A 6887-nucleotide genomic window follows, 5' to 3' on the forward strand; every position below is an offset into this window, starting at 1 on the left:
CGGGGTCGGCGCGCTGCTGGAGCCGCGCGTCAAGGGGGGGGTACTGTCACGACTTCTGCCGAGGCTGCCTCTCCTCCTTGTTCGGGCAGGCTTCGGCATTCGTCGTCACCGGAGTCACCCAATCATCATATCAATTGTCTTGTCAATCACACACACCTGGTTCTATTCACCTAATTAGTCCATTTATAAGTGTTCCCTCTGCCCCCTTGTCCTTGTGGGTGATTGTTTGTTGTGGAGGTTAGTAGCTCGGTGGAGCTCTTGTATTTGGTATCGATGGGAGTATTTTTCCCGTGTGCCTTGTATTTTCCAGTGCACCTGTTTTGTGCCCTGGAGTGTGTTTGATGCATTTCTACGTAAACCTGTATTTTTCGGATTAAAGCCTGTTTCTGTGATTTACCCTCCTGCGCCTGACTCCTTCAACACCACCTTATCACAACACCAGTGTTAGAAATTGCGTAATTCAAATCTGGTATTGGAATAAGAATCAAACATAATCAAGAGATATTCAATCCAAGCTAAATTTATTATATGCAAAATGTATGTATGATAAGTATGAAGGTTCGTATATACGGGCTCACTGAAATACCATGCAGTGCAGACAGAGAACTAATCCATTGTTCTGAGTTCTTCTTCAAATACTCTGACAGAGATAGTTCCCACTCTCTGCTGGCCAATCAGAGTAGAGACTGAGCGTGGTTTAGACTTACTCAGCCAATCCGTTGGCGCACCGGCTGGTCCCAGCCTCTTGGCGCTCCACCTGTTGCACACTGTTGCCAGGCATACGTTTTTATCATAACAACCTGTGGAGTTAGCACCCAAAAGACACCATTCCACTGTACTGTGAGTACCTAGTTCAAGGACGGTTCACAGACAACGGTTCACAGACAACAAAGAGGCAGTGTTCGTATCTGTAACAAATACAAGTCTTATCTGTCCTACCCCCTAACGTTCCTCACATGAATCACAGCCTGTTATGTGAAACAATTTATATCAGTATAGTACAAACCTATGCTTATCATTAATGCATTCCTTCTAAGCTATTCATCACATACAGATCCAATTATGAGAAAATAGAACCCCACACCAGCTTTCATGCATTACCACCAAACAGAATTTGTTCTGTGGTGCATTTTGATATTGTGCTAAATATGGTACAAAGATGTAAATTTCACATGGATAGGTGTATTGACACTGGAGCCATTTCATGTCCAATCTTTAGCTGCCATTCAGTTCAGCACTAGCCACTGACATTATCATAATTATGTTCAATGCTTTAGCTACTCTCCTCTTTAATGGATATTTTAGTAAGAGTTACCTATGGAAATGTGTTTGCTTCTTACTAAGTCACCACTCTCTGTTATACTCTCCAGATCAAACATCTTTGGTTGAAATGAATTTTCTATGTAACTGTCTTGTGCTGGGGTTGGTGTTGCTGGCCACTGTGCTGTTGTATCTGCTGCTGCCGTCAATTTGTCAGGGCAGCAAATTGACGGCAGCAGCAGAGGATGGACCTGGTGGCCATCTCTCCTCCACCTCCGGCCATCAATGTGTCCGTCCACACGGGGCAGCTACCTGGGGACCCTCCACTCTTCTTCAGGCAAGCTCTGCCTGTCGATGGAGCTGGTAGGCAGATACTGCCCAGGTGAGGTAAGTCACCACCAGCAGCAGTAAAAACTAGCTTGGAAACTGTTAGACATCCAAACGTCTGATCTCTCCTCATAGGACATAGCCTATTGGGCAATATAAAGATGCCACAATTTTAAATGACTTGTCTTTGGAGTCATGTGTCATGGCTAGACATAGCCCAGCAACCTCTTATCTGGAAGCTTAAAAGTTCAAATTGTGGCATGTACATAAGATTTAGGCTCAAGACGTAAAGGATGTGTTGATGCATATGCGCTGTAGATACTGAATAACTGTGGATACCCTCTGCAAATGGCATTACAGTAGTGAGAAAGGGCTGAGGAAAATAGTTACTTAAACACCTGGTTGTCTTTACTTTACAGGCTGCAAGTGGTCCTTCTCCATGGCCAAGCCTTCTCTTCCAAAACCTGGGTGGAACTGGACACCCTGGCTTTGCTGGCCACTAACGGATACCAGGCTTTGGCTGTTGACCTGCCAGGTACGAGCTCCGATCACATCCAAGCCTGAGAATATGATGCTCTAGCTGAAATGCAGTCAAAGACCCCTTAAATTAGCTTTAATGGGCTGCACAGTGGTGTTCAAGATGTTGTTGAAGATGGCGCTGCAGAGATGGATAGCTGCCGTGTTACGGGATTCTGACCAATTCTGCTATTTCGTTTTTGTAAGCTGATCTCAACTTTTTGTACATAATATTTTCCGCCATAATTTCATATGACCGGAAACAGCTTGTGGACATCAGAACAGCGATCACTAACCTCAATTTGGATTAAGATTTCTACTTCAGCGAGTCGGCAGCTGCAGATGTACTGCTCATCCCGGACCAGGCCCGATTCCCTGAGACTCGAAAGAGGAAGAGACGGCACAAGAGAGGCAAACGAGCGGGCTGCCTGACAAGACTATGTCGAGTAAATAAACCGCCTCTACCCTATTGGCGAACGTACAATCACTGGGCGAGCGCCGTTCGAGACTATCCTATCAACGGGACCTGAAGAACTGTAATATCCTATGTTTCTTTGAGTCGTTGCTGAACAAGGACATGGATAATATACATCTAGCTGGTTTTTCTATGCATCGTCAAGACCGAACGGCAGCTTCAGGTAAGGTTAAGGGGGTAGGTGTGTGTCTCTTTGTTAAGAACAGCTGGTGCACTATCTCTAATGTTAAGGAAGTCTCAAGGTTTGCTCACCTGAGTTAGAATACCTCATGATAAACTGCAGACCATACTATTTACCAAGAGAGTTTTCATCTATATTTTTCATAGCGGTCTATTTACCACCACAAACCGATGCTGGCACTATTTTGGGGGGTGAGATCCAGCCAGCTTCCAGTGTGATGCTACTAAAATTAGTAGTAACAGCAGAAGCACTATGAAAATGCTGTTGGAAAGATGGCAACGTTGTATTTTATTGACTTTGTAATGGTTAGGCTATATAGTCACTCTTAACCAGTTAGAATCTGACATAATGGTCTTGGGCACAGAGAAGTGCACCAATAACAACAGCAGGTTATTGTCATCTTGGATTAGTGCAAGTCCTTGATTGGTTTAAGATTATCCTTGGCTGGGTAAACTAGGCTCAAACACAGTCTGAGTTTGTGTGTTTTAACTCTATTCAGAATTAAATTGAATTACAGAGCACCTCTATCAGTAATTAAGATGTGATATTTTTCTGCTAAGGATATGTACAGTGGGGAGAACAATTATTTGATACACTGCCGATTTTGCAGGTTTTCCTACTTACAAAGCATGTAGAGGTCTGTAATTTTTATCATAGGTACACTTCAACTGTGAGAGACGGAATCTAAAACAAAAATCCAGAAAATCACATTGTATGATTTTTAAGTAATTAATTTGCATTTTATTGCATGACATAAGTATTTGATACATCAGAAAAGCAGAACTTTAATATTTGGTACAGAAACCTTTGTTTGCAATTACAAAGATCATATGTTTCCTGTAGGTCTTGCCCAGGTTTGCACACACTGCAGCAGGGATTTTGGCCCACTCCTCCATACAGACCTTCTCCAGATCCTTCAGGTTTCGGGGCTGTCGCTGGGCAACGCGGACTTTCAGCTCCCTCCAAAGATTTTCTATTGGGTTCAGGTCTGGAGACTGGCTAGGCCACTCCAGGACCTTGAGATGCTTCTTACGGAGCCACTCCTTAGTTGCCTGGCTGTGTGTTTCGGGTCGTTGTCATGCTGGAAGACCCAGCCACGACCCATCTTCAATGCTCTTACTGAGGGAAGGAGGTTGTTGGCCAAGATCTTGCGATACATGGCCCCATCCATCCTCCCCTCAATACGGTGCAGTCGTCCTGTCCCCTTTGCAGAAAAGTATCCCAAAAGAATGATGTTTCCACCTCCATGCTTCACGGTTGGGATGGTGTTCTTGGGGTTGTACTCATCCTTTTTCTTCCTCCAAACACGGCGAGTGGAGTTTAGACCAAAAAGCTCTATTTTTGTCTCATCAGACCACATGATCTTCTCCCATTCCTCCTCTGGATCATCCAGATGGTCATTGGCAAACTTCAGACGGGCCTGGACATGCGCTGGCTTGAGCAGGGGGACCTTGCGTACGCTGCAGGATTTTAATCCATGACGGCGTAGTGTGTTACTAATGTTTTTCTTTGAGACTGTCGTCCCAGCTCTCTTCAGGTCATTGACCAGGTCCTGCCGTGTAGTTCTGGGCTGATCCCTCACCTTCCTCATGACCATTGATGCCCCACGAGGTGAGATCTTGCATGGAGCCCCAGACCGAGGGTGATTGACCGTCATCTTGAACTTATTCTATTTTCTAATAATTGCGCCAACAGTTGTTGCCTTCTCACCAAGCTGCTTGCCTATTGTCCTGTAGCCCATCCCAGCCTTGTGCAGGTCTACAATTTTATCCCTGATGTCATTACACAGCTCTCTGGTCTTGGCCATTGTGGAGAGGTTGGAGTCTGTTTGATTGAGTGTGTGGACAGGTGTCTTTTATACAGGTAACGAGTTCAAACAGGTGCAGTTAATACTGGTAATGAGTGGAGAACATGAGGGCTTCTTAAAGAAAAACTAACAGGTCTGTGAGAGCCGGAATTCTTACTGGTTGGTAGGTGATCAAATACTTATGTCATGCAATAAAATGCAAATGAATTACTTAAAAATCATACAATGTGATTTTCTGGATTTTTGTTTTAGATTCCGTCTCTCACAGTTGAAGTGTACCTATGATAAAACAGACCTCTACATGCTTTGTAAGTAGGAAAACCTGCAAAATCGGCAGTGTATCAAATACTTGTTCTCCAACTGTACAGGTTTTGTTTACATGTAAAAAGAGAGATACAGTGGGGTCCAAAATTATTGGATACCTTGATCAAGATGAGCATAAAAGACTGTATGAAATAAATAATACAAATACTGAGCTATATTATATGCACACAAAAAAATAAAAACATATATTTTATACTATTACAATTGCTCAGAGAAAGCGATTCTGTTTAACACATAATAAAATAAAATCTAAAAAAGATAGTGGTCAAAATGATTGGATCTTCTGTTTTCAATACCTTTGCGAGGATAACTCTGTAGCTGATTTGCTGCTATTCAGACAATTGAGAAATAGACTTCCTCAACCAATAAAGAGAAATGTAGCTACTTTCTTAGTTCTATCTCAGACTCTGCTGGTGACATAATATCAAAGATCCACCACCATAATTTACAGTAGGGATGACAAGGTATTTTCCGGTGGTTTGAATTGAAGAGGGCAGTCCATAAGTGCAGACAAAGGATATCAAGGATCTGGAAAGATTCTGTATTAGTGATCCAATTGACATTTTAGTCATTTAGCAGATGCTCTTATCCAGAGCAACTTACAATTAGTGAGTGCATACATTTTTCATTCTGACTCCTTGTGGGAATTGAACCCACAACCCTTGCGTTAAATGCACCATGCTCTACCAACCGAGCTACAGGAGGGCCTGTATGGAGAAATGGTCTAAGATCCCTCTCCATGTATTCTCCAATCTCATAAAACAGTGTCGTTATCCTCGCAAGGGAGGGTGCTGGAGTATTTAAAATAGGGGAGCCAATAACTTTGACCCCTATCTTTTTTAGAATGTATTTTGTATTACTTGTTAAACAAAATCAATTTCTCTGCGCAATTGTATTAGTATAAAATATTCTAATATAAAAAATGTTTTTGCATACAATATAGCTCAGTATTAGTATTTATTTTATAGTCTTTTTTGCTCATCTTTATCAAGGGATCCAATAATTTTGCACCCCACTGTATAACTGACCTGTTTATGTTGTGCATTCATGTAAAATGACCACTAGGTGGCAGAATGAAGCTACAAGTATCTGTAATGCATTGGCACAATGACACATAATCTGTTTTTATCTGTTGAGAACAGCATGCCCTCTTCATCTTATGATATGGTGTCAATCTAATCTCTCTCTTTTTACTCAAGTCTGAGAAGTAATACTGTCCATAAATTTACATTAAAACACTAATGTAGGGTTGCAAAATTCTGGTAACTTTCCCGGTAGGATGATTCCCAGATGTTCTATTTATTCCGTCCTGATTCCATGAATCTTCCAACTGGGATTTCGGGAAAATGTTGGTAAAGTTACCCACATTTTTCAGCCCTCCACTAATATGTTGTATTGTGATCCCTGCTTGCTTCTATCTCCCTGTGCAGACTCACGCTCTGATTGTGTTTGGAGCACTGGACACCAACCTAGGGACCCAGTCCCACAAGAACCTCATGCAGCTCCCACACCACTCAGTCCTGAAGATGGATGGGGCGCGCCATGCCTGCTACATGGATAAACCTCGGGAGTTCCACCAAGCACTGTTGGACTTTCTCAGCAAACTGGAGTGAGAGGAGAAGGGAGATAGAGGGAAGGAAGGAAGGAAGGAAGGAAGGAAGGAAGGAAGGAAGGAAGGAAGGAAGGAAGGAAGGAAGGAAGGAAGGAAGGAAGGAAGGAAGGAAGGAAGGAAAGGAGCGATACAGGGTTGTGTACAGTATATGAACATTCAAAGACTAGAAGCAAAAGACTGTTTCAAGTATTTATTGTTCTACCGGCACCATTATTGGTTCCATGATAAAATTCTACATCAGTCAGTTGACATGACAATGAAGAGGTTAAAAGAGAGCTAGGGAGATAGTACCAGGGTTGTATTCATAAGTGCACACCGTGCAAAATGTTTTGCAACAGAAAACAAAAACAAGCATTTCTGTTAAGAGAAATTAACTGTGAAAAGT

At 42.6% G+C, this 6887-nt stretch overlaps 1 pseudogene; it reads left to right on the forward strand.

The window, feature by feature from the left end:
• The first annotated feature begins 1390 nt into the window (after window positions 1-1390).
• Window positions 1391-2283, forward strand: LOC121575994 (annotated as a pseudogene).
• Window positions 2284-6887: the final 4604 nt, after the last annotated feature.

Source organism: Coregonus clupeaformis, chromosome 10, assembly GCF_020615455.1.
Source record: "Coregonus clupeaformis isolate EN_2021a chromosome 10, ASM2061545v1, whole genome shotgun sequence".
Lineage (NCBI taxonomy): Eukaryota > Metazoa > Chordata > Actinopteri > Salmoniformes > Salmonidae > Coregonus > Coregonus clupeaformis.